The sequence below is a fragment of the Chlorocebus sabaeus genome, chromosome 25 (assembly GCF_047675955.1).
Source record: "Chlorocebus sabaeus isolate Y175 chromosome 25, mChlSab1.0.hap1, whole genome shotgun sequence".
Classification (NCBI taxonomy): domain Eukaryota; kingdom Metazoa; phylum Chordata; class Mammalia; order Primates; family Cercopithecidae; genus Chlorocebus; species Chlorocebus sabaeus.
Genome location: NC_132928.1, coordinates 61007571 through 61034846, shown reverse-complemented (window position 1 = coordinate 61034846; position 27276 = coordinate 61007571).

Sequence of the window (27276 nt, the reverse complement as noted above, 5' to 3'; positions counted from 1 at the left end):
AAGGTTACTGTAATAATACAGTATGCCAATACATGCAGAGAGCTTAAAATAGTGGCTGGTATAGAGTAAGTGTCTTCTAATAATGATGGACTCAATATCAGTTATATCACAAGGATGCTGTGAGATATAAGTTAAATAACATACATAAAAATATCTGGAAAATACATATGAATATCTCTGAATATCTTCTTCCCTTATTTATCATGAGTTGGAAACCACAGAAAAACCTTCTGTTCTAACATTCTGTAGCACATAATTTAGTCTAATATGAACAGATTTTTTTCTTTTTTGCCACTTTTCTTTTAAAAAATGGAAACTTAAGTTGATATAGTGAGTGATTACTAATATGATATAATAACTGTTAACATTAAGTCAGAAAGTTATGTTAAAGTGCAATTTTCAAAAAGGTAAAATCATGACTCACGTGTAAATGTAACGTGAATAAATGTCAAAAATTTTACTTAACCCATTAATTAATTAGGGAATGAGTAAGATACTAAAATGAGTTCAAGGAGAATTTGAAGAATAACACACACACACACATACACACACACACACACTCAGGAGTGCTGAAATGAATTTGCTAAAAAGATAAATGACGAGTTAATGAGTGCAGCACACCAACATGGCATATGTATATATATGTAACAAACCTGCACGTTGTGCACATGTACCCTAGAACTTAAACTATAGTAATAAAAAAACCCAAAAATGATAGAAAACTGATTAATAGCCCATAATGCAATAAAGTCAAATGTTTGGCGTTAACTTGTTTTACAGGATGAAAATCAATCAAATTCTACCAATCTACCTGCATTTCTTTAGATAAGAATAATTTACTTTACTCTCAGTTTTCTAAAACTTAAATTCTATTCCTTCATGGTTGTAACATTAGCTAGTGAATGAAAACAGTCAAAGGTGCACACCCTGTGGAATCAGATGACCCCCGAGAGTCTGCTAGCCAGTGCTCATCCCCTCACTGAAAGGGCCCCCAGAGCCTCATAATTCAAGGCAAATCAAAGAGAAAATACCTTTGGAGTTAGAGATCGGGGAGTTTAATTTGTGAAAAGTATACTTGTCAGTTGATTCTATAACATAAGGAGAATCTGCATTTGTGTTGTTACCTTGTCACACACCTTGGATTCCTAGGTTCAAGACTACCATCCCTAAGATGTGAGATATCTGTAGAGGCCACTGAAGTGATGGCTGGTGCCAGAGGCCGCTTTTTGCTGACTGACTTATCAGAGAGACTGCATGGCCTGATAACTCCTCTTCCAGTGGCATTGCAGGCTTGAGAGAGAAATCAGGCCACAAGTCTCCAGGGCCTGCAATAGGAAACCCAAGAGGGGTGGGGAGATCCAGACCCCAGGTAGCAGGTTGATGGATGCTAAGCTGCTGGGCCACAGTTCAGGGTAGCTCTCTCTTCTGACTTCTTTGTGGGGCTCCCAGGACTGCCCATCACAACTCCTTGAGCCATATTCATATTAACATGTTCAGTCTCTATCCATAGCAGAAAATCTCTCTGACTTTTTAAACCACTTTGGGTGTAATCATGGGCTAGTGGACATGCCTAGAATGAGCATGATTAGGACTCCCTGGAAGGTTTTCTCCAAGAACTCAGGCTGAGTGTGTCCTTACTTTCCAGAAGGGAGTCAGCTATGTTCCTCAAAGCATGACCTGAGAGCCCCCTAAGTGTCAATCACTTTGAATGTTACCTCCAAACTCATGCAGATGAGGACACTTAAATAATCAGTGGGCCACATGCTCTCTTTTCTCCTTTTTTTGGAGCTCAGATCAGCCAGTTTCTCAGTCACCAATGGGAGGAGGAAGGGTGAGGGAGAGACGGCAGACACAGAGGCTCTTGGTTTGAGATACTGGGTGATATGGTAAACTGACCACAGAGCTCCTCTCTTCCTTTTGAATTTGCGGGAACCAGGGAGAAGTGAGAGAAAACACAGTGGAGTAAATCAAGTATGATTTATTCATGGACTGGCAAGGAGCTCTCTCTTCTTTGCTTGGGCCACATAATTAAGTCTAATTAATGGAAAGTGATTGTAGAGGGAGTTCAGAGCCTATTTCCAGTTGTCATTACCCAAAGACAGCAATCAAAATGTAGATGAGCTTTCTCTATGTTACCCCAGGAGGGAAACACAGCTTCTTGATAATGAAGGGGAAATGGCAAATGGATGCTGCTTGTGGCTTCCCTATCCACAGTGGCTGCCAGGGTGATGGTGTGGGATGGAGGACCAGCAGGCCCACTTTGTGTTCTGAAATGATGCCACCCTGTCTCCTCTGTCTGCTTTCTGCCAGGGCAGTCTGAGTGCTGCACTACTGCTCTCTTCTCACACTGCTGGGAGACAGGGAAGAGGCGAAGGAGTCTTGTTTCTTCCTCCCTTCACCCCAACCTCAACAAAGATGAGCCGCTAAGTAACTTTCCCCCAAAGTACACCAGACAATCGGGATTTTTAACCAGAAAGGGCACTTTGGAGCATTGCAGTTTGGCAGCATTAGAGATCCACCCTCATTATGACCTTCAATCTCAATAATTAGAGCCTTCTCATCTAACTAAACAAAGAAGATCTGGGGCAGCATGGGACGGAATTAGAAATAACCACCGGGAGATCCGAGCCCAGCCTGGGGAGGACAGCCCGGTGCTATAACCCAAATGGGAGAGAACGGATCAGGTGGAGGCAGACATCTTCCCTGTCTGCATTTGTTTTTATTGTTTTTGAAAAACAGAAAAATGACTCCCAACAAACCCCTCTGAAAACAAATCAGCCTGGGATGAAATTTCCAGTGCACCTCCTCCCCTGACAGGATCATAAATTAACCCTGGGCGGCAGCAGCTGCTGGGGCATCACTCTGGCCGCTTCCAGCCTGTCCCGGGAGAGCTCCCTACAGCCCCTCCCTCCCTGCCTATGTCAGCGCCGCTAAATTTAGCTCTTCCAGCATGTGCACAGTTTATATTTAGTGCCTAAAAGTCAGAGTTCAATGTACAATTCATCAAGTCATCAATCATCCCTCTATCCAAGCGACACATTATAGAAAAATCCTTTCAAAAGACTCGCTTGCTCTCCACAAGGGGTAGAAGCCATTCTAAGAAGGAATTCACTGGGCCAGAGGGGTTTTCTCCTCACCTTAGTGTGGTGTGTGAGGAGTGCCTGAGAATACCAAGCCTGGAGTGGGGGTGAGTGGATGGGGAAAGAAGAGAGGGAGGGGGAGGACTCAGAGAGTGGACAGCAAGCCCCGCTACACTCAGTCTGTCCCTGCTGAAATTCAGACTGCTGGCTGTGGGTCTTAAGGCCCCTGCTTAGATGTCCCTTCCTGTTGGCAGCTTGCCTTGAGACCCTGCAAACAAATTAGGAGCCACCCGCTGCACACAGTGTTTCCTCTGCCACTCTCAATAGCAGCAAACAAATCTCCGAGGATGTTGCTGAAATGCAGGTTCCCATTTGGTATGTTCCTGCCTGCACTTCTAACAAGCTCCCATGAGATTCCCAGGCTGCAGGCAAGGTCCACAGCTGAGAGGCAAGGGCTCTGCTATAATCGCCTGCCAATGTGCTATCTTCTGTCACAGACCATAAACTCCCTGAGGACATTGACCTCACATGCCCCCGATACGAAGTCAGTGCTCAATAAATATTTTTAATGTATGAAAACAGGGATCTGACTCCTCAGGAAGGTCTTCTAAAGCCATCTCCTATTTTGGTTCACTAGCAACAGGAGCAGCTAAAATGTATAGGACTTTATCATTTAGAAAACATTTTGAAGTTTACTTTAATCCTTATGGTCACCTCATGAAATATTATTGTTGTTGTTATCTTAAAGTAATTTTCTAATAGAAAAAACCTGAAGAAATTAAACAATTTAGCAAAAATCACACAGCTTCAAAGCACAGAGTCAAGAATCAAATTCTGGTCTTCTGGCTCAAAAGCCCAGTCATGGAGCTCAGTGGTGCTGTGGATGTGCCCTTGGCCAGGGACGGGAGAATATGCCTCCTCCAGAGCATGGCCCGAGAGTGAGGCAGCTTTGAGTCTTCTTTGGGGTCCTCCAGAGACTCTGGAAAGGAGCTTAGGCCTGAAGCAATGTCCGTGGAGCGGGGCCAGAGCTGTTGTTGATCTCAAGGAGTAAAAGGCTTGGGTAGGGCAGTGGAGGGGCTGCTCTGGGGCAGAGCTGATGCCAGGCTGACCAGCTGTAGCAAGCTCAGATGTTCCCTCAGGGGCTAAGTGTGTATGTTCATGGCTGAAGGAGGATGTTAGGTGAGGAGAAAGCTGGCAGGTCTTCATTTATACCACGCTCCACAGCTAACACCATGATTGCAGGGCAATGGAACTGTACCCAAGTGAGGGAGAGATCCCATCACATGGACAAGAAGGCTTGTGTTCATGGATTTCAGTTCAGGCCCTGAGCTGCTCATGCTCTCTCACCCAAAGGTCTCCCTTTCAACAGAATCAACAATGAGTATCACAGCTGGGGGTGTGGCATCAAAGCACAACTGGGGCTGGTGTGGAGAGGCTGTATTTTCCTGCTTCTGAGGGGCAACCCAAGAGACAGGTGGTTGACTGAATCCATGTAGGGTTCAGGGTAACAGTGAACTGACAACAGAGAGTGGTGAAAGAAAATGCACCATAAAATTAAGGAGATGTTTTAATTGAGGCTATTGAAATAGGAAGAATGTTCATTAATAAGCAATGTCTCAGAGAAAAGAAAGGAAAACCCAGGGTTTTATGAAGGCAGATAAATGAAAGCATCATAAGAAAGGGTTTTATCTTGGAATATTCAGGATATCGCAGGGCAGGGGGGTCTTTTGCAGTTAGCTATTTTGGAAACATGAAAGGGTAGAGGTTTCAGAGAATATAAAGAGGGGAATATTCTGAATCTTTGCTGTTTTCCAGGACCACAGGGATCAGATGAGTTTCAACACTGTCAGAGTATAAGGCAATCATTGTTAGGTGTGGGGTGGGAATGGCTGTGGGACAGGTGCAGGCCAGGAGTGTATCAAGAACTTAGATAATTGGGAGGCCTCTGTGGACCAGTGTCTCCTGAAAACAGTAGGATGGTGGAGCTGGCATAAGCCCACTCTCAAGAATTGATTGTTAAATATACAACAATATTGTGACAAAGATGATTTGCTTGGCCACACTTTAGTGAGGCTTCTGAAGCTTCTCCTAGGCCTATTTGTGTATTTCCCTTGTAAAATCCAGTCTTGGCAAAGAGTCCTGCTAAGCTAGTTTAACAACAATCTACCACCCTACATGTCTGATCAAATTCCTCTTTCTTCACCATCCCTGAGGTAATGCCAGATCACCCTAGCCTATCTTCAGGTAACGTTTTGTTAGGTAGGCTTAGCCAGAATCCCCCTTACCCCTGATATTTCCTCTCAATAATTTTTCATTTAATAGCTCTGACCTTGATCCCATTTGCCCAGGCTATATTCTGAGTTAAGCCTCATCTCCGTTCTTCACTGTTAAGACCCTGTTGCAGTGGTCCTTACCACCTACAGTGAAGGTCTTGAATAAAATCATTCTTGCTGTGATAAAAAGTATCATTGAACACTTTTTTCTTCAGCAATTGTGAAGTGGCTGTTAAACCACTGGCAGTTTGAAATTGGATGGTGAGAGTATTTATATCATGAAAATTGGCAAACACTGTAAATCAGGTTTCCTCCATTGTCCACACACCCAAAGAGCTGGTATACATATTTACATTATGTATAAATGTAAATTTATGCATTTATCGGTATACCACCACCCAGAAATCCCTGTGGAGGAGGATTTCAAAATTTGAAATCAGCTGAAAGTTGGAAAAAAAAGGTATCTTGTATTTCTCCTCCACAAGCCAGTGCCAGAAAACAGAGGGTTAAGACTTGCAATTCTTAAACTCCAAAACTAAGTACACTGAGTTGAAATAGAAATAAATTAAAAGTTGCTATAAGTAAGGACAGATAGATACAGTCTGAACAAAGATTTTCATTTTCTTTTTTGAAATAGGACAGAAGAATTGCCCCAGAAAATTTGTGAAACATAGATACAGTACCCATGCATCATTCTATCATACAGGGAATTCTGTTTAACATATGTTTTCTGAGTATCGACAATCTGGTGATTATGAGATTTATAGTGACTTCTGAATTTTCAAATAAAAAATAAGCTTCTTATTGTTTGACTCTTGTATATTTTGTGGTATTATTATTTTCTAAAAGTGTGTATAGTAACGTCTACTTTTTTAAAAAAAACCGAATTTTGGTTAACTCATATGTTGAATTACTCAAGCAATCAAGAATGGATAAAAACATAGCTTAGTACAGGCTTGAAGAAAATTCCATGTTATGTTATATTAGAGTAGGATACTCAGTTCTTCTAGTGCATGTCCTTCTTTAAGGTGATTCTATAATTTAACCTCTAGTCTTATCATCCTTTTACCCTGACAAATTCTTTGCATCATAGTTCTGTCTTCCAAGATGCATTTAATTGTCCCCCCACCCCTGCCTCTTTTTCCTTTTCTTTTTTTTTTTGAGACAGAGTCTCACTCTGTCGCCTAGGCTGGAGTGCAGTGGCACAATCTCGGCTCACTGCAACCTCTGCCTCCCAGGCTTACGCGATCCTCCTGCCTCAGACTCCTGAGTAGCTGGCATTACAGGCATGTGCCATCACACTCAGCTAATTTTTTTTTTTTTTTTTTGTATTTTTGTTAGAGACAGTGTTTCACTACGTTGCCTAGGCTGGCTTCAAACTCTTGAGCTCAAGGAATCCACTCACCCTGGCCTCCCAAAGTGCTGGGATTACAGATGTGAGCCACTGCACCCAGCCCAGTTCTCCAGTTTTTCCATAAGAACTGTTGAATTGAGGGTGATCAGAGAGAAGAGTAGAATTATATTTGGGCAAACCTACTTCTCCTACTCACACAAAAATGAAAAGAAACCCCTCAAAGTGTATATCAAATTCAGAATTATGCTTTGCAGAATAAATAGAAGTTAGCTAGACAAGGGAGGAGAAAGGGATTCCGGTAAAGGAAATAGCATTTGGTTATGTCCTTGTACTATAAGGCATTCACTGTTGTCTTGATTGAAATATGAATAGGTTTGAGATGGGACAAAGATGCAGTAAAATGGGGAGGAAGAAGAGCAGTTAGGCAGTGGTCACATCATTCAGAGCCTTGTGGGTTAATCTTACTTGTGAACTTGAGCTTTACTCTGAAAGCTCTGGGGAGTTCTCCAAGAACTGGAATCAGGGCAAGGGGAGTGGTATGTTTTCAGATTGTTGGAGGATGACCCAGGAAGCTGTGTATTAGGGAGGGATGGCAGAAAGTGCTGAGGACCTGAACGAAGATTGGCAGAGGGTCAGGGATTCTAAAGAGATTCTAAGGAGGAAGTATCTGCAGGTCTTGGTGAAATGACTGATTGGTTGACTGGTCATGGGAATTGAGAGAGAATAAGGAATAAAAAGATTCAAAGGTTTCTGCATCTAAAGACTGAATGGATAGCATAACATTTGCCAAGACCGGGACTACAAGAGGATTTTTGAGTAGATGCTTTCAACCTGTATCTGGTGAAGAACATCCTTGGGCAAAACTGCCAACTTCTTATAATTCTTTATTCTCTTTATTAACTTGTTATATTTCAATAGTAACATGGCTTAAGCTGCCTGTCTTCATGATGGCTAATTATGCGCATATGTTAATTAAGGGTATAAAGCGAATATTATGTGACTAAGAATGAATCAGGGTAAGTCTGTATAATAGTGAAAGCCTCCATTGCAGCTAGCCTTGTTCAGCTGAGTGATGAACTGACTAAGTCATCAGCCCACTCATCTGATTTTCACTGACTGCTGTATAATCTTTTTGAGCTTCTATTTGTAATTAAATAACTTTAAATAATTATTTTATTGATTAACTTTTAAAAATAGCAATGCAAACAAATGGCATTACTGTTTTTAATAAAATGAACTCACTGGAACTCATTTTTGAGCTCCAAAACATTGATATTCCTTAATGTAATAGAGCCCTGATATTAAGTTAGAATATGTGCTCCATAGCCATAATATGGAATATTTATTTTTTAGGAAGAAAATCCATCAAGAATTGAATTCTTTTTTAATGTAATAATATTTGTTTACTAAGAATTTGATATTGATTTAAAAATGCATTAACTTAGTCAATGAAAGTGAAAATTTTGAAAGTGGAACTTTCTAATCTGCTGAGTCTGCACATCATCATTGGCTTTTACCCCCACTACCTGCAAGCTTATCTGCATCAGTCTTTTCCTCCTTTTCTGCCTCATTAGAATGCACACACCACCTCCTGTCTGAAACTGTCCTTTTCAACTGAGCCTCCAAGTTCTTATCTCCTTCTGCTTCCTCTGAGGCCATTCGATATCTCTCTCTACTGTATCTTCAATCTCTCTTTCTAGTAACTACCTTTAACATGAAAGTATGCTCACCTTTGTTCCATCTTATGGGAAAAATCTCTGGCAGGTCTAAGCCACCTTCATCTACTGTCCTGTTTTACCCTTCTGTTCACAGCCACATTTCTCAAAATAGTAGTTTGTCCTCATTGTCCCCACTTTATCATCTCTAATTAACTCTTCAACCAATAAGATTTTCATTCCTAGTAATGCTCTGAAACTACCCTTATTATCTGGGCAGCCATTGGAGGGTTATAAACATAGAGATGACATGATGTGGCTTAAGTTTTGTCAGGACTACCCTGAAAGGTGCAAGTAGGAAAGCATGGAGACCTACTAGATTGTTATTAAAATAGTGCTTATAAGATGCAATGGTGTCTTGGACTAAGATGGTAGCAATGAGGATAATGAGAAGTGGTCAGCTATGGGGGATGTTTTGAAGGTAGAGTTGACAGAACTTCAGATGAAGTAGAGATTGAGTTTGAGACAAAGGGACGAGACAAGGGTGATTCCAAGGTTTTTAGCTGAACAAAGAAAAATGGGAAAATGCCAGTCAATGCTATTCTGTTATGTTGGGCTGTCATACAGATTATCTTAATGCCCCACTGCAGATGGTAAGGACTTTGGATTTTACTCTGAGTGACATAAGAAATATAGAGATTTTTGAGAAGGAGAGTGACATGATTTGACCAACATTAAAAAAAATTACTTTGGTTTCTGATTACAGAATAGGCTATAAGTGAACAAAGATGGAAGAAAGATGATTAATGAGGCAGCTTTGCAGTAATGCAGGAAAAAGGTGATGGTGGCTGGAGCCAAGGTGGTAGCAGTCCAAGTAGTGAGATGTGGTCATATTCTGGTGATAATTTCAGAGAAGAACTGACATAGTATGTTGTTATGGGGGTTAACAGGAGAAGAAGAATCAAGGATTACTTTAAGGTTTCGGCCTGAGGAACTAAAAGTTTCAGGACAGGAAGGGAAGTTAAAGAGCTCATTTTTTTGGAACGATAAACTTGAAATGCTTATTAAAAATCCAAGTGGAGCTATTGACTGGCAATTGTATTTATAAGGCTGGTGTTCAGAGGAGGGATTAAGCTAGACATATGAATTAGGGAATCGTCATCATAGACATGGTATCTAAATCTACAAGACCAGGGGAAGATCACCAAGAAAGTGAGTATAGATGCTGAGCATCTAAAGAATGTGTGGTCCTGGTCCTGTACATATTTAGATGGCAGGCATATAAGTAGGAACTGATAAAGAAAATTGAGAAGGAGCAACAAATGAAGTAGGTAGAAGGCCAAGAAAGAATGATATTCCAGGAAAAAAGTACTTCAGGAAGGAAATCATGATCCTCAGAGTCAAATGCTGCAGTTGAGTGCAATGGAATATGGTAATTGAGCCCTGGATTTGACTATGTGTATGTGTTGTAGGTGGTGAGGAGAGAGCAAGAAGACTTTTGCAAGAGCAGTTTTAAAGATGTACTGGGAGGGAAAGTATGATTGGAATGGGTTCAAGAGAGAATGGAAAGAACAGAAGGGAAGACACCAAGTATAGACAACTTCTGATGATTGTTGAGAAACAGGGCAACAGTCGGAGGCAAAAGTGGGTTTGAGAGATGGGTTTTAAAATGAGATAAACAGCAGTGTGTTTGTATGCAGATAGGATAATTCATTATGTAGTAAAGAGATGAAACTTTGGAGGGAACAAAATCCTTGAGAAGGTATGAGGGAATGGAGCTCAGAGCACAAATATCGGAGTTGACTTCAGCTAGGAGCACGGAGTTCATGCATTGTAACAAGAGTTAAGAGAGTGCATATAGGTAGACTGGTAGATGGGAGCACATGGATGTTCTGTTATCAGCTGTGAATATAAGATGAGGAATTGTATGTTTGAAGTGGGAGGAAAAGGTGTGAAATTCTTGTCTAGAAGAGAGGGAGATGGAATGAATTAGAGATATATAATAGGATGAGAGGGTACCACAAAAGGACTCAGGGAGGTTAGTGGCTGTGCGTTGAAAGTGACAGAAGTTAGCCTGGCTGTGTGTTTTCTCTAGCTGGGGTGGAAGTTTAGAGAGGAAAGGGTGCACCAACATCTCTCTTCTTTTCCTTATTTTTTCTTGCAGCACACAAAACTCTTGAAACTCTTGGCTGTTTGCTCCAAGCTTTGAGTTCAATCCTGGATGAGAGCTGGGGGTTGAAGACAGACAGCACTTTCTTTGGAATGTCTGCTCTTCCTGCCAGTCAGCATTCATCTGGCAGGCTGGCCTTTGACTGCACTGGTATTTTAAGCATTCGAATGTGTTCTAAGCCAGTCTGGCAGACATTCTGTGCAAGTCAAGCCACTGCCCTTTACACCAGAAGGAACTTAGGGACCCTGGAAATCCTTAGTCAACAGAGTCTGGTTTGAACTGCAATGAAATCCATTTGCCCAGGGACACTAATAGACACAATTCAGAGGTAAACAGATTTGGAGCTTTCATTTAAGAAAAAAAGAATGTCAAGGAAGGAAGCATCTGGGAAAGGAATAAAGTTTGGCTATGACAAACAAAATAGGCTTCAGATAAAATGGTCTCCCCTGACCCAAAAATAAAGCACATAAAGTAGATAGGATAGGTGATCAACCTATAACCTGTCACCTATATATGTACTGATGTCCTCATCTCTGTGAGCTGGGAGTTATAATAGAAATTACATTATAGGGTAGTTTTCTATTAATACCTGAAAAGTACTTAGAACATTATTTGACAGAGTAAAGCTCAGTAAATGCTAAAAAACATAGTAATACTGATAAATAATTGTTATTATTTTATTATTGTGCCTTGGCTAGTGCTGAGCTGCTTGTTGTTTCTGTGCCTTATTTAGGCTGTGAAGAAAATCTTATTTAAACAAACAACAAAAATTAATAGATTCATTAATATGGCTCCTGTACAAGGATGACATCCACATCTGTAGAGGACATCACAAATGTGATGTGGAGATAATGTCAGGTAGTAAGAAGGTTCATGGTTTTGAGCCAAAGACCCCCTCAGCCAGCCCAGGCATTTAGCCAAGTTGCTTAACCTTCAAGAACCTTACTTCTTTGATGTGTGAAATGGAGAAGATGATATTAATTTTTGAGATTTTTATCAGAGTTAAATAAATCAATATATATAGAATGTACCTTGAACAGTGTCAGGTACATAGGATGCATTCAACAACATTAGGTATGATTATTAATAATTCTGGTGAATTCTCAGTGGGAAAAATCCTTCCTGTTCTTCTCTAGGTACAGAAATCCTCTCTACCTTTTCAGGACCAGCCTCTGAAAGAATCCTGTTCAGATTCCTCTAGTTTCTTCCGTTGGACTTCTGTTACACTTTGTTCATGCTTTTGTTGCATCATTTCCCCCCTCAGTTTAATTTTGAAAGTCTTTTTCCTTGTATGTCTCTTGAGCTAGAGTTAATTTTTTTAATACACCTGTAGGCTTCTTACAACTCAGCAGAGAGGCTAGGATGTAGTAAGCATCCAACAAATATTTATAGAATTAATTGAGAGTTCTCTCTAATCTTCAAAGCAGGGAAACTGATCTACATTTAGAAGAAACTCCCTCCCCCTCTTTCTTCAAATTTTTCCTATCAGAATTTTGGGAACAATATAGAGTAGTGACTGAACATATGGTCTCTGAAGTCAGTAGACCTCTTCTGAAATTCCATTTCAGCAACTGGCATAGCATTGCAAGGAAGGAGGGATATACAAAATGCAACCAGAGCATAGTAGAAGGCTAGCATTTATAGTCTCACTTGATCTTGGAGCACAAGTATGTCATACCTGGCTCCAGTCAAGAAAAGATCACTGTCCAGGCATGACAAAAGAAACAAACTGTTCCTAGGTTGCCTCTGTTACTTCCTGCACCAGCTGATCAAAGTTACGAGAGCAGGTAAGTGTTCAGTAAAGACAGGCAAAAAAATGGATCCTACTTCCTTGCCAGGGATAAGATAGCATGTTACGAAAGTATCACTTAAAATTCTGAGGACAGGCATGAGTCATCAGCTCTCTAGTTACTGAAAGCATCTCAGACTTGGTGTAGGAAAGTGGCCGTGAAAGGGAAGGTCAGCCAGAGGAGGGCCTCTTAGTCACTCAAGCTGCTGCTGGGCTCTTCTCTGCCACCGGCTGCGCTCATTTTATCAGCATCCAAGAAGAAAGGAACCGAAGCTATAACACACATGTCAGTGCAGTGTAATGGAAAGAAAAGTAGATTCAAATCCTGGGCTTATCACTTACTAGCTATGTGGCTTCTTCAAGTTACTTAATCTCTGTGAATATCATTTTCCCAAGGATGGTTGAGAGAATTAGAGATGATGTAATATACCTACTATGTACATGCTAACTGGTAACTTCATCATTACCGTGCACCTGATTCTTTCAAATTAGAGATGCGTAATCAAATCTAACTCAACATAAACAAAATCAATTTCAGTTGAAAGATTCTGGCTGTTCCTAGTTTGGGGTGTGGCCCTCCTGAGACTGTGCCTAGATCAAAATCTCATGAGACCATAAAGTTGGTTTCTTTCTATTCTGGGTCTACTTGCTGTACCCCAAATCTCAGCTTAGAATAGTCTTGAGGTTGTTTTTAGGGGTATGAGCTGAGGCGTGGGAAGATAGCAATACCCACTTGCTCCTTCTGTGGAGAAAATTGCTCAAGGGCACACGTCCCACTGATGGTGGATTAGTGATGTCATCTTCCTTCATGAAGGACGCTATTAATATTGCAATGATTCAAACTGTAACTCCAGGCCTACAGGCATTTGACAAAGGGAAAGGGTAGGAATAAATGTAAAAGAATATGGAGTGTGGTAGAGAAGGACTAAGAGTTAGATGGATTTTTGCTGTTGTTGTTTTATTTTATTTATTTATTTTTTTGAGACAGGCTGTAGTGTAGTGGCACAATCTCAGCTCACTGCAGACTTCGCCTCCGCCTCCCGGGTTCAAGTGATTCTCCTGCCTCAGCCTCCAGAGTAGCTGGGACTACAGGCATGTGCCACCACGCCCAGCTAATTTTTGCATTTTTTAATAGAGATGGGCTTTTACCATGTGGGCCAGGATGGTCTCAATCTGTAGACCTTGTGATCTGCCCGCCTCGGCCTCCCAAAATGCTGGGATTAAAGGCGTGAGCCACTGTGCCTGACCCAGATGGAATATTTTAAATGGGCAGTGGCACCTTCTTTAGCTTTGAGAGAAGAGAAACATGGAGGTCACTGGTGGGCTTAACTAAGGATAGGAGAGAGAGGGAAATTAGAGAGGGAGTTAGAAAAGAAACAAGAAGAAAAAGAAGTAAAGGGATCAATAAAGAAGGAAGGACACATTAAAAGAGAAAGAAAAAAAGTGGCTTAAGGAGGAGGCAAGAAAAGAGTGACATTATTTAGAATTGAAACTCAAGTTATGGGGATGATCAATGAAAGACAATTTAATTTGTAAAATATATTCAGAGGTCAAAGGGGTCCCAGAAAAAAGGTGTTTAGGAATATCTAACTCAGTGGCGAGATGTTTTGGTGAATTTGATGAAATTCATGGACAAAAAAATGCATGTAAATTACAACTTCTCTGTACAATTTTATGGAGTTTATAGATTTCCTAAAGCCAATTCCTGGATCCCCTCTTAGGAGATCTTGTTTTATGTGTTTTTATACATCGTTCTGAGACAGCGACATATGTAATTTCCTCAGGAAGATCTGAAAGTCAAAACAAAGAGTTTACTAATATTTTCTTGGTGTCTTCTCCATGGCATGAATATCACTTTTCAAATCTAGCTGTGAGCATATTTAAATATTTAGTCAATTTTTTTTCTTTTTTAGGAAGTTACTATTAGTAAATGGTCCAAGGGCTCTGGGCCCAACAAAAGAAGACCGTGACTTTGAAGAACAAAATTTGCCTTTGGAGTGTTAGACTTTTTCAGGCTGGATGGCAGAGGTCCATTGGCGTCTCCTCAAGTGACAAGGTTTGTTTTACATATATACAATAAATTGAGGAGAATAGATGTTTCATTGCATAGTGTCATGAAGGAAAGGAAAGATGGTTGTTTAGGAACTGGGCCATCTAGGTTAGTGTAGGTTGAATATCCTGATTTTCTAGTCCCTCCATCAGCAGGCGTCTGTTGATTTCCCTTCTCGTGCTTCCCTGTGGTGGTGCCTTTGACATTGTCTGTCGTTCCCCCTTCTGCCACCTTCTTTCTCTTTAATAGATTCTGCCTGCTCAGCCTTTTGCCTTGCTGTTTTCTCCCTCCAAGTATTTTGTTTTCTTTTCCCCATTTTTAAGTGCTGACCTCTTTTGAATGTATTCCAGATTGCCCACGAGAGTCACTGGTGGATCCTTATTCGCCGTCACTTGTGATGGAGACTTTCATGGTCATTCCACAGCAGTGGCTCCTGAGGCCTGTGTCCAGCCTCGGCCAGTCTCTGTGACCAGTGTCACCATCATGTAGTCAGTGTCCTTCATAGCATAACAGTTTCTTCTCCAGTGTAATAGCTGTTGCACTTTGTAGGTTTACAAAGCACTATTCTCACATCCTGTGCATTGTCTGATCCTCACAATAATCTTACAAGGATTATTATCACGCCCACTTTGCACACAAGGAAATGGAGAGTCAATGAAGTTGGAGGGGGAAGACTCCAGGTCATTCAGTTATCAAATGGGAGAGCAAACTCAAATCCGGGTCTTCTGATGCCAAAGTCTTCATGGATACCAGTCAAGAGAAGAGAAGTTGGGGGCAAGGCAGGAGAGATGTGAAAACTGATATGGAGATAAAATGACTATTTCAGAGGGTGAAAACATTGGTGTGCATGTGTGTGTGCACGCTACCATTTTGTTTGGACCCGCTCTGGGGGGTGCTGTAGGGGAAGAGAAAGGGTAACAGAGAGGCAGATGCAGCAAGTTATCTAGGCACTGGGCACAGGTGCCAAGGCACGTGTTCTTTCACCTGTGTGTTCTTGATCTGGAGATCAGCAACATCAGAGGAAAAGGATAATGGCCTCAGCAATATATACAGAAGGACCTGCAAAGGGTCCTCTGAACTGCAAAGCTTCCCTTCTCCCCAGTGCCATTTAGGAATGTGCTGTGTGTTGAGAGTCACTTCTTGCCTGGCCTGGCAGTGAGTGAGATCTCTTGACTTCCTCAATGCCTTTTGGAGGGCTTGAATGCTGTGTGTCCCTTTTCCTAACTTCTTTACTTTCTGCTGTGGGCTCATTATCATAATGTCTCTGACTGACTCAGGCACTGATGGTGAAACACTCTAAGTTGCCTTCCACTCTTCAGTCAAAAAAGGGGCAGCATGGGACTTCTGTATGGTGATTACTCTCACGATCTGATGTAAGTGGTTCTCAATGCTTAATAGGTATAAGAGTCATTCAGGGAGTTCGTTAAATGATAGGTTTTCAGTACTGTCTGTCAGATATTCTGAATCAGAAGTTTGAAATAGGGCTTGGGAAGATATGCATTCAATAAAGTATCTCAGGATATATTTATGCAAATGATTTTTGGATTATGCAAGAGAAACCTTGTAATTTGGGTGAGTCTTGGTTTATTTTCACTAAGCAGAATAATAAGATTTACTTCACCAGACTACAAACAAATTCCTTGAGTGCAGAAACCACGTGTGTATCTTCTACCTTAATTCTTAGCACATTGCCTGGCACACAGTAGGTTAAATTCAGTTAGTCACAACTCTCAGTACCTCTTTGTTAGTCTGAGCTGGGGGACTACAGAAGACTTGGTTCTCAGTCTCTGGGGCTGAAGAAGAGAAGAGATTGGGGTACATAGCATGGGGAGCTGTGGCATGTGCTGAGGAAGTGATGTTAGTTTTCAGCACATCAAATTCTGCCTATGCTGTTACATTTTTAAATGAACCTTTAATGTCTTTTCTCTGGAAGCAATTTAAGTCTTAATGTTTTGTGTCTTCTACAATGCCTTACTTTGAGTAGGCTCTCAAAGAAAGATTCCCCAACTTTTACTTCATTTTCCAATGTTCTTAGCAATCCTATCTAGTGAATTCTCATTCTTTATGGTTTATACCACACCTCCGTGTTTCATATATCATGTGGGGTGAAAAGTTGAACATTCTGGCAAAAGCATTAGCTAAGTTCATGATGTGTGCTGAGCAGACTCAATGATTGGTGGAAAAGTGCATTTGAGTGCATCTGACCCCCATGGAGAAATGCCATACAGTGGCAGGTAGAGAATCTGACCTTTGGGAGTAATGCCAATCTAGTGTCAATAGCCAGGACCTGTCTGAACATCATGGAAAATCTAACTCTTTGACAAACAAATCAGGAGTCATCCATAGCTTCTTGAATTACACCCAGGAAGGAGAGATTGAATGCTCCACACACCATTTTCTGAGATGTTCCAGAGGAAATCAAGCAATTTTAGCCAAGTTTCCAGGCAACCCCAGAGGTTTATCACTCCATAGGGCCAGGAGCAGGGATTCGTGTGGATAGATTTTATAGATCTTTTCTTTCAGAAGAACACAGACTAAATCTGCAAACCATTGGTCCAAAATAAAATTTCGTCTATGACAGAGTGTCCCATTTATCTGGCATCACACAAAATGTTTTAATATGAATCCCTGAGAAGTAATTGTTCTTTTTTTAACCAAAGCAAATAAAGAAGTTAACATTGGAGTCCCTCATATTGGGAAGGATTTGCTGAACATCTGCTGAGAGGAAGTTCTGTTGAGATTCATTCCTCTTTTAATTCCTTACCTATTAAGTGCCTTTACAAAGAAGTGGGATGCTTACTGTTTGAAATATCAGCCACACCTGCTGTACCTTAATTTTCTCAATTAAAGAATGTAGACTCTGACCCACTGTAGGAAGAACCATCTGGTTAAGTGGTGTTTTTGTTGGTTTCCAGGTTATCCCATGCGACAGTACATGGGAAGTGGGAGATTCTTTAAGCTTCTTTCGATTTTATCCTCACAGATAAAAATAGGTGGTTTGAGGAGGAATAATATGGTTCTTAATTGTCCTAAGTAGCTTGTTCTGATAGCTGACGTCTTCATGGTTGGTGAAATGATCTTTCAACTGAGTATAAGTATATAATTTATGTATCATTTGACTGATCAAATCTTGGTTAATGGACAGAAACATTCAAGGGTTCAATCCTATCACTGTTCTTTCCCAAGTTGCAGCCTCTCCTCTCCTTTCATCATTTATAACTTCCCTGAGCAAATGTATCTCACCTTCCCCAAGAAGTCTTTCTGACATCCTGCATGCCTCAGGTTTTTGTTTTAGCTGTCATGAGTAGTGGCTTAAACATCTATTCCCTTTACTTGTCCAAATGTTTTTTTCTACCTGTTGATTGTCATTCTAGCTGAAGCCTATCAGACGGCCATGTGGAGATGTAGGAGGGGCAGGTGGAGTCTCTGAATTCAAGGGGGAGGTCTGGACTGGCAATATTTATTACAAAAAGAAGTGACTAAGTAGTCACTTAGTCACTACTAGATGACAAAGTAGATGAGGTGGTATTACCACTCCCTTCTTGAAGTGCCCTCCTTATTTGGCTTCTGTGACACCATTCTTCCTTATGTCTTCTCTTGCACCTTCTTTCCATTTTTCTTGGCAGACTCCTCTTCCCCCATCGGTCCCTTTAATGTTATATTCCATAAGGTCTTCTGTATTTATCTCACTCCACTCACTCTCATTTGGGATCTCATCCATGTTTATGCTTTTCACTAGCATTTAATGCACCATCACATGATGCTGTAATTATTTGTTTACTTGTCTGTTTCCCCCACTCAACTGTGAGCTCCTTAAGGATAAGGGCTATATCTAGTTCCTTAGCACCTAACATGGCACCTAACTATGGTAGGTGTTTTATAAATATTTGATGAATAAATAAGTGCATTTATTCATTTATTCCTTTGTTCCTCAAAAACAATTAAAACCCCTCTATGCCTGCTATTGGAGGAACCAGGAGAAACGGTAGTGATGAACAAGAGAAGGAGGGTATCTTCCCATGACCTATTATTCTAAATGACGACTAGGTAGTTATTCAGACCAGTTCACGAGGTCTATGTTACTCAAAAGAGGGCACTAATTGCACTGTTTCAATTCCCTCTCATGATGTACATAACATGGTGACCATGTGAAAATGTACTTAGAGTTCTAAGCAACCAACTTAGACACCTTTGCTAAAGAAGTTTTTCTTAATTAGTAGTCTGTCTATTACTAGTCCTGTTCTTGGTGCTTGTTGATTAACTACATTGCCATTCTTTGATTTTTGTCCTTTATCCCTAATCCACATAAAATAACAGGCCATGGGTCAAATGTAGAAGACAGTGTGACAAAACGTAGAAGGGGGACACCATGACGAAAAGCACAAGACCTAACGCTCAGTTTCCCAAAAGAAACCTGAACAGAAGCACTGAAGAGGGGGAAGGGAGTAAGTATTTGCTGAAAACAGATTCGTACCCCCTCTAAACCGATTTACAGAAAAACAACAGAGATGGTCAAAGTGAGTGTTGGAGAAGTAGATTAAAAATTATGATAAATGTGGGTGGAGACGTGAACGTTTTCTTGATTATGTGGAATTGCCTGTTTTATGGGTTTTGAAGACTTCTTACATGAAGCAACTTTAAGAAAGGTCATTTAACTGTAATAGTTTCTTAGCTAAATTAAGTATACTTTCTTCTTAGCTGGACTCAGAAAACTGGGCCAAGGAGGGAAACTATTCTCTCTTGGGGAAGCCCCACTTGCTTTTGTTGGAAGCTCTGAAAAGCTTTCAGATCAATTGTTCCCTCTGGGTGTCGGGTATCTTCCAGGGAAACTGACTCCTTTTTCTGAGTGTTTTCTGGGTCCAGTTGCTGGGTGCCCTCAGAGATGGAGCATGTTCATTGCCTGCTCTTCAAAGTATTAGGATAGTGTATGTGTGCAGGGAATGGGTGGGTGGATGTTTTTATCCCCCTCGACAACAAAGTGCAAGAGGGACAAGAGAAATCTACTTCTAAATTTGAAAGGTGAGTATTAAATTTTATTCCAATTATCTGTTTATAATAATCTAAGGCAGCTTCTGTCTGGGTTAGCTCTGCACAGTGCCACAGAAAAGGTCAAACCATTTCATTTTCTATTTTCTAAGTACATAGAGGTGGCTTTTCTTACGTTGTTTGACCAAGGTGCCTTCCTTTCTCCTCATCTCACAGAAGGAGGTTCAGATGTGTTGCTTGTCAGATGCGGGAAGGCCCTTTCTACCTCAGACTGATGCCCCCATGTTAAGTTGCCCCAGGATAGGGGAGGTGATTGAGACGCTGAAAGTTAAAAGACCAGTCACATAAGATTAATTAGAAGAAAAAGATAAAGAGACTTCATGACAACACATTGTGGCAGGACTAATAGTCATATCCACACATCTGAAGGATTGTGATGAAGAAGAGCAGGAGTCGAGTTATTTTATATTGCTCCAAAGAACAGGACTGTGGAAGTTGCAGGGGACAGATATTGGCACAGTACGAGAAACCATCCTATCAGGAGAATTGCCAAGAATCCAGCAGGCTTCCTGAAGTAGCAAACTTTTGTCTCCATGTGTGTTTAAGCAGGGAGAGGACAAGCGCCTGCAGGATGGAGTTGGTAGAACTCTACTTTGGGAGAGAAGTCTCAAGGATTCTAAGCATCCTTCCTTTTGTCTTGCTTTCTTTACATTTCCTTCTGGTGCATTGGGAATAATTGCTTTCGTCTACTTTGTAGGAGCTAGGAAGGAGTCAGGGAAAGCTTTCTACATGCTTTGAGCTCTGTTGGTTAAAATTGCTTTGCAAATAGAGTGCTACAACTTGGGGATGCTCTTCTGGGGCTTCTTGTTGTCAATTTTAGCAAGTATTATTTCTGAATCATTGTGTGCTCTCCTAGCATCTGTCCTCTAAGGATGCTACTTTTCAGTTATCTCTGAAGGTGGCCCGAGGGGACACACTCTTTACTTTTTTTGTTGTTTCTGTGCTGTCTTTTTTCTTGGGTACCCCTTTCCTGTTTCCTCGGGATGCTGAGAATGTGTTGGACAAGTGCAAGTAAATGAAGCAGAGTCAGCTTAGAAATAAACATTCTTTCCCTGTCAGGAAAAAAACCACTTGCCTAGTCTGTCTAGATTTTAAAGTGTGATCCTTAGTGGCGTCCTGCCATCCTCTGTGTGCTGGTGTGGGGTGTACCATGCCCCCCACCCTGCAGCACAAACTGTTCTTCCTGGAAGGCTGAGCACCGGCAGAGATTGTAGTGGCTACTTGCATACCAAGGACCAGGACACACCGCTTCTCAAACATTGCCTGCTCTCCTCTGGAGTTCAGGTAAGTCCATTCGCCTCTCCTGAGCTCACCCTACTCAGTGCTTAGTAGTGAGAGTTATAATTCCTTCTAACAGTTCCAGAGTTTTTCTATAATGTGGAAAGACTCCCATTTTCCACTTAGATCTTTCAATTAGTGGGGGTCAATATAGATCTTTGAACCTGGGTGAGATGGTTCTGGTTCCCATGTAATTTAACATCTTTCAGCTGGTCCACTTACTCTGTACTGCGGATGCCTGGTCCCTAGCTGAGGCCAACGAATAGATAGCCAACGAACAGACAGGTTTAGCCAGTCATCACGTCTATCCCATCCTGCTGCTTTGAGTTCCAACCCTACTGTAAGCAGACATAGAAAGAGTTGAGTCCCTGATGTAGCCCTCAAGAAAGAGATGATCCAAGCGTCCCCTCTAGTTATAGGGCACTGATGATGTAAGTGCCTTCCCTTATTAGTTTTATTATCTTCCTCTTTCTCTCACACATACTCAGATGCACACACAAAAAAACACACCCACATATAGAGCAGGCTGTACTCTCACTCACCTCCCCTAGTCTTTGTTTCTCCCTTTCCCAGTTTTCTTTCATTCCTAGAAAACAATGGCATTAATGAGGAAAGCCACTAACTTCACACAGCCTGAGTGTAAAGAACTATGGCTGACATACTTCAATGAACTGTTGGCTTGATATTTCTCTTTGATATTTACAGAGCCAGGTCCCATGGTAATGGTATGAGAGGCAGGTTGGGTAAGATGCAGAAGACATTGGGGAATGAAAAACATTTGCTGGTGAAGATCAAGGGCTTACTTTCCGGAAAGGAGGTTTGTTGGTGAAGAGAGATGGTTGTATCAAGGGAAGGGTCAGCTAAGTAGTTTTATTTCAGAGTAGAAAGTGATACAAAGTTATACTAGGGGGAGCCAAGACTAAGAGTTATTACTAATTTTCTAATTCCTACCTCTAGAAAAGTTTTCATTATTTCTTTACTTTTGTTTATTTTTCCCAGATTTCATTCCACCCCAAAACAACACCAAAGAAGTTCTGTAAGTTTTAACCATCTAAATAATGACACGATAACAATAACATTTATTGGTCCCCTATTATGTGACAGGAAACGTACCACACACATCTATTATCCATTGAAATAATCTATATATGTGATGTATATAATTGTCACCCACAAATTACAGATGAAAAAAAAGAGAGATTTGGAGATGTTAAATGACTTTTCCAAGGTCACACTACTAGTTAGTGGCAGAACAGAATTGCACACTTTGACCTTTTAAATTTCAGGCCAGTGCTTCTTCCATTACCTTTTGGCTGTTCTCAATCTTTCTAGGTACAGAGGAAATGGTGATGGCATTGAAAAGTTCTCTAATGTAAGAAGGAACTGTAGAAGACTGATCAATCAGAATTCCTCAATGGCAAAGGAGAGATTTAATGCACAACAAATACTATCATGACAAAAATAACACCTTAGACTAATACATTCATTTATTTAACAGTAGTTATTGAAAATATATTATGTAAAGGGCATTATTCAAGGAGCTAGGGATACATTGAGAAAAAAGAGACAATAGATAATTCCTCTGCCCTCACGAAGCTTATATTCTACTCAGATAAGATAGATAATAAAGAATGAAAACATTGTTAAGTGCTGTGCAGATAATTAAAATCAGCCAATAGGATAGAATCTTAACATTATCAGATCTTAACGTCATCATTATCTTAACATTATGAGATTTCAAGATCATTTATGGAGTCAGGTCCCATGGTAATATGTATATAATGTGTATATACACACATATGAAAGATGTACATCAAATGAACATAGAGAGTCCAGGTATAGACCCACATATATATGGCCAAGTGATTTTTTGTATCTTTTTTAGATTATTTACAATGCACACAGTCATTGCTTCCTAAGTTGACCGATGTACTTTCATCTGTGGTTCTGTGATTAGTTCTATGACAGCAATAGTGTCATTAAACTTTTTCCCTTTTCATACAATGCTTGGAAGGATTTGCACTTTTACAATAGCCTTTGTGTAGAAGAGGATATAAGTAAATATGAGTATTGTAGTGTAAGCATATAAAAATGATGGCATTGAAACATTTCTTTTTTTAATATTAGAAAAATCCAAGACCAAAATGTGTTTATTTTAAACATCAGACATAAAGGAAATTAAATTCTGAGCAATAATAATGCTATAAACAAAAGTTGATGATTGCTCATCAATTGATTCTTGATAAAAGTGCCAAAGCAATTCAATGGAGAAAGGATAATCTTTATAACAAATGGTGTGAAAACAATTTATATCCATGTGCAGAAAAGACCTCAAATCTTACCTCATACCATATATACAAATTAACTTGATATGGATCATCATAAACATAAACATAAGAGTGAAAACTAAAACTTTTAGAAGAAAAACTAGAAAAAAATCTCAGTGACCTTGGGTTAGGCCAAGGAGGCTGGAACCCAGTCAGTGAAGGAGTGAGGAACCAGTTGTGATGGAGAAGTGGACAGGGTGATCATGCTCAGGTTTAATTCATTTGTCAAGAATGTTTTATAAAGTCGTTGAACACCTCTAGAAAGAGGTACATGGTGTTTGACTATCTCTTGATTTATGTTTTAAAATGGTCATCTTGGCTGTCATTTGGAGAATAGTTCCTAGTGAGGGCCAAGTATAAAGAGGGGGTTAGGTAAGGAGGATTGACACTGTTAGACGGCTGGAATGAGAGCTACTGGGGCCTTGTATCAGTGTGATATCAGTAGAGATGGAAAGAAGTGAACAGATGGAGGATATTTGCCTATCACTTTATGATTTGCAAAAGACTTTCAGATACTTTATCTCTTTTGGTTTTACAACAATCTTTGTGAGGTAGTAAAGATATAATTCCCATTTTGCAGATAAGGGAATTAGCCTCTGAAAATGTAGATTTGTTTCTATCCATACAGCTGGTAAATGGAAGGGCTGTGTGGGGAAACTCAGTCTTCTTGATACAGTAGAGATGTTGCTTATTTCCCTACCAAATTCCCTCCCCTGGAGCCAGAAGAAATCCCACACATGAGCATCATCGCCATAGCTAAATACAGTCACACTTTTTGGCTCTTTTCTGCTATAGCTCTATTTTGGGTTAATTTACCTCGTACTGACTCTCAAACAGTTTAACAGCTATTTCAGACATCTATTTCTGCTCAAAGATGCACTGCTCCTATTTTTGTAAGCCAGATGATGCAGAGAATAGGTAATGTGATAGGAAAACTTTTGCCCCTCATAAATCACTGACTCACGTCATAACCAGATTACCAGGGATCCAAATATGTACTGTCTAATGACATCTGTAAAGATGACAGCACATGATTATATTCCTCTTTGATGTTTTAATAGTATTTACACAAAATAAAGACTATATATAAAAAAGATACAATATTAGATATTTTTACAGATATTATCTCCACTATTTTTTGCCATAATGCTGATAGGCTCAAGGAGGTAAGTTATCCCAAATACTTAGAAAGTGCTTTGTTTCAATGTTTGAATGCAAGTCTCTAAGGCCAAAGGCCAAGTTCTTTCCACCATGATACTATTTATCCCAGAAGAAAGAGTAAAACAATTATGTACTTTCCTTCTTGGCATTTAGTATTTCCATCCCAGCCAGCACCAGCAGTGGGAAGCAGGCACGATTCCCCATAATTGAATACTTTAGTAAAGAATGTATAACTCACAAGCACTACAAAGTACAGTTCTTAGACTTTCTTCTAGATCATGCCTACAGTAAGAATCATTGATCTTCTGCAGGCATGACACCTGTTTATTATTTTATTTTACATGACACCAGCACTCCTTCTCCCTACAAGTACTACATGAACAACTCTGCTATTCAGTGTAAGTGAATTAAAATTAAATTTTCCCATTTGTTCTTTTTAGGGATTTTGGCAAATGCTCTGGAAATTTGCAAGACCAGTGATTTGTGGACATCAGATCTATAGCCGGTAGCACTGTCAGCTGACAGCTTTCCAAAGAAGATAGGAAGTAATCAGTGCAAACTTTGTGGAAATTTGATTAATAAAAACCGAGAGCAACATTTAATCTATATTCAACAAGAAAGATCTAAGTATTAATATTTATATTGAGAAACAGGTTTGGAATGTTGATAACATAAGTTGAATATAAATTGTTACCAAACATAAACCTCTTTGGGGGATTTTGCTTATTTTCATTATTAAATAATGGCAATCAGTTTAGTTTTGCTGGTCAGCGACTAACCTTAAACCTCTCAACCTAGCTGAGAATAGGATGTCAAGCTTTGGTAGTGAGAGCTAGATGGCACTATGGTGTAATTCTGTGGGGTGCCCAATTATGAAGAGTTTGTCTGATTGTGATGATAGAGGTTTCTGGAATAAGAAATTCAGCTCTGTTTTGGTTATGTCTTCTCTAAGTGCAATATAGTACAACATAAAACAGAGCATTCTCTTCTGTCTTGCTCATTCACTCCTGCTCTTGATTTCTTTCTGTTAAGCTCATGTGCGTGACATGCACAGATACACACACACACACACAAACACAAACACACACACCCTTGTTGAGATTTTTTCTTTAAAAATCAACAATTAGGAGTATTTCAGACAAAAAGGTGATATACACTTCTTCTAACCCATGTCCCTGATTCAGCAGTTTTTCCCTTTAGTGACACAGGTGCTATTTATAGGTCACACACGGGCTGAGGCCAGAGCCTACTACGTGAACAGCTTGTCATGTGGCAAGAAGGACAATGATTGTGAAATGCCCTAATCATATGAATTGGGGCATTCTTGTTATACCCTCCTAAAACAGGGTGGAGAAGCCAGGGGGAGAAAGCATTCCAAGCACCTGACATTGCTCTAAGAATGTAATTCTCTGCAAGCCTAGTTGCTGAAATTTCCTGCTGTAACCTGATTTGTCTAAGGGCTGTGAAAACAACCCCTTGTGTTTTACCTACTGCCTTCAGTCACCAACCAAATCCTGCCAACTCTCCCAGACCTTACTAGCGCCTGTGAGCTTTTTCAAAGGACAATATGTAACTTTTCCTTTATTAAAAAATAAAACCCCTAACCTCTTTGTTACTGGGACATACTAAAGACAGTCTGCATGTATGGCCTGAATTACCATTGTTTCCTCCCCCACAAAATGGCTTAATTTCAGAGATTCATCCCTATACTTTATTTGACTTTGACAGTACTTTAGAATTGGAAGACGACGTTAGCAGTTTCTCAGTTCAACTTCCCACTACCGGATGTTTGAAGTTCATCTCCTTAATTTTGACAGATATTTTATTTCCTGATATTTGAGTCTATCTGCAGAAGTTTAGGTAGACTAGGAAGAAGTTTCTGGTATAGAAAGGCTAAAGATGGTGGCCATGACTGTGCGTTCTCGTATAATAGAGCAAGACAGGATGAAACTGAAGGGCCAGGAGATTAACAAAATGGTACCTTCCAAGTGTGTGCTGCTATGTTACCAGGCATCCTGTAGGGGGAGCTAAGCCATTCAACAGCTTTAGCTGTAACATTTAAGGCAATGAGATCTTTTGCGTCTCACAACTACTCTTTCTTTACCCTCTCTCTGTAGCTACCCGGCAGCCAGAAATGTTCTAAATACGTCATCTGCCCTTGATACAAGAGGAACAGACTATTCACAGCACAGAAAAGAGAAAGACCATGATGGAAGAGGTGATTGTGTGAGGGCCTCTAGGAAAATTTCTCTTCCCTCATATTTCCCCTTCAACCTGTCTCAGAATCATAGACACCCATTCTCAGAGATAAAGTCTATTTCTGAATTGAGGCTAGTTTTACTCCACAGAAATTTGTCAAAATACACGTCTTTGGTCACATAGTATGACGAGGTTTCCTGCAAGCAATTTAAAAGACAATGAGAAAAGTAAAAAGAGGTAAGCTATTGGAGTGCTGAGAATAGTGCTCTAAAAAAATAAGTGGGATGCTAGGTAATTTTGGATAGGAGGAGAAGTAATGACTGGAAGATGTAAGTGAGGTCTGGCTGCAGGAGTAGAGGTCTAAATGAGACATCTTGGGAATCCCGGGTAACTAGAGGTTAGCTTGAAGGTGAAACATTGGGAGGGGGATTGGTATTTGTGAGGGAGGAGAGGGTCATCTGTGAGGGAGGTGATGAGGAAGTGTCAAAAATTACTTTACTTGGATCCAAGTTCTCTTGAGAACTTGTCCTGGCTCTTAAGGTTCTATCCTTATCATAAATAAACATTTAATTTTTTAGTATTTAGAAAATCCATTCCATGTAGCATTATTGTTGGGTGTCTCTTTAGCATTCTTTTCTTCTACTCTTACTTCCTGACAGACTTGGTTTTGTTAGTATAAACAACCACCTCTGGAGAGCCATGTGTCTAGGGAAGGCTGGAGGTTGAGGGAGTTGACACTGATGCTCCAAGCCCATCAAAGTGGTTCTACTCACTTTAGGTGTGTCTGGTTCAGGGAAAATGATAATTCTGGCCACTGAACCATGAAGAAAAGTCTGTTGGGGGCTGCTAGGAAAAGTTAACTTGCTTTAGCAAAGATACAGACAGAAAATGGTT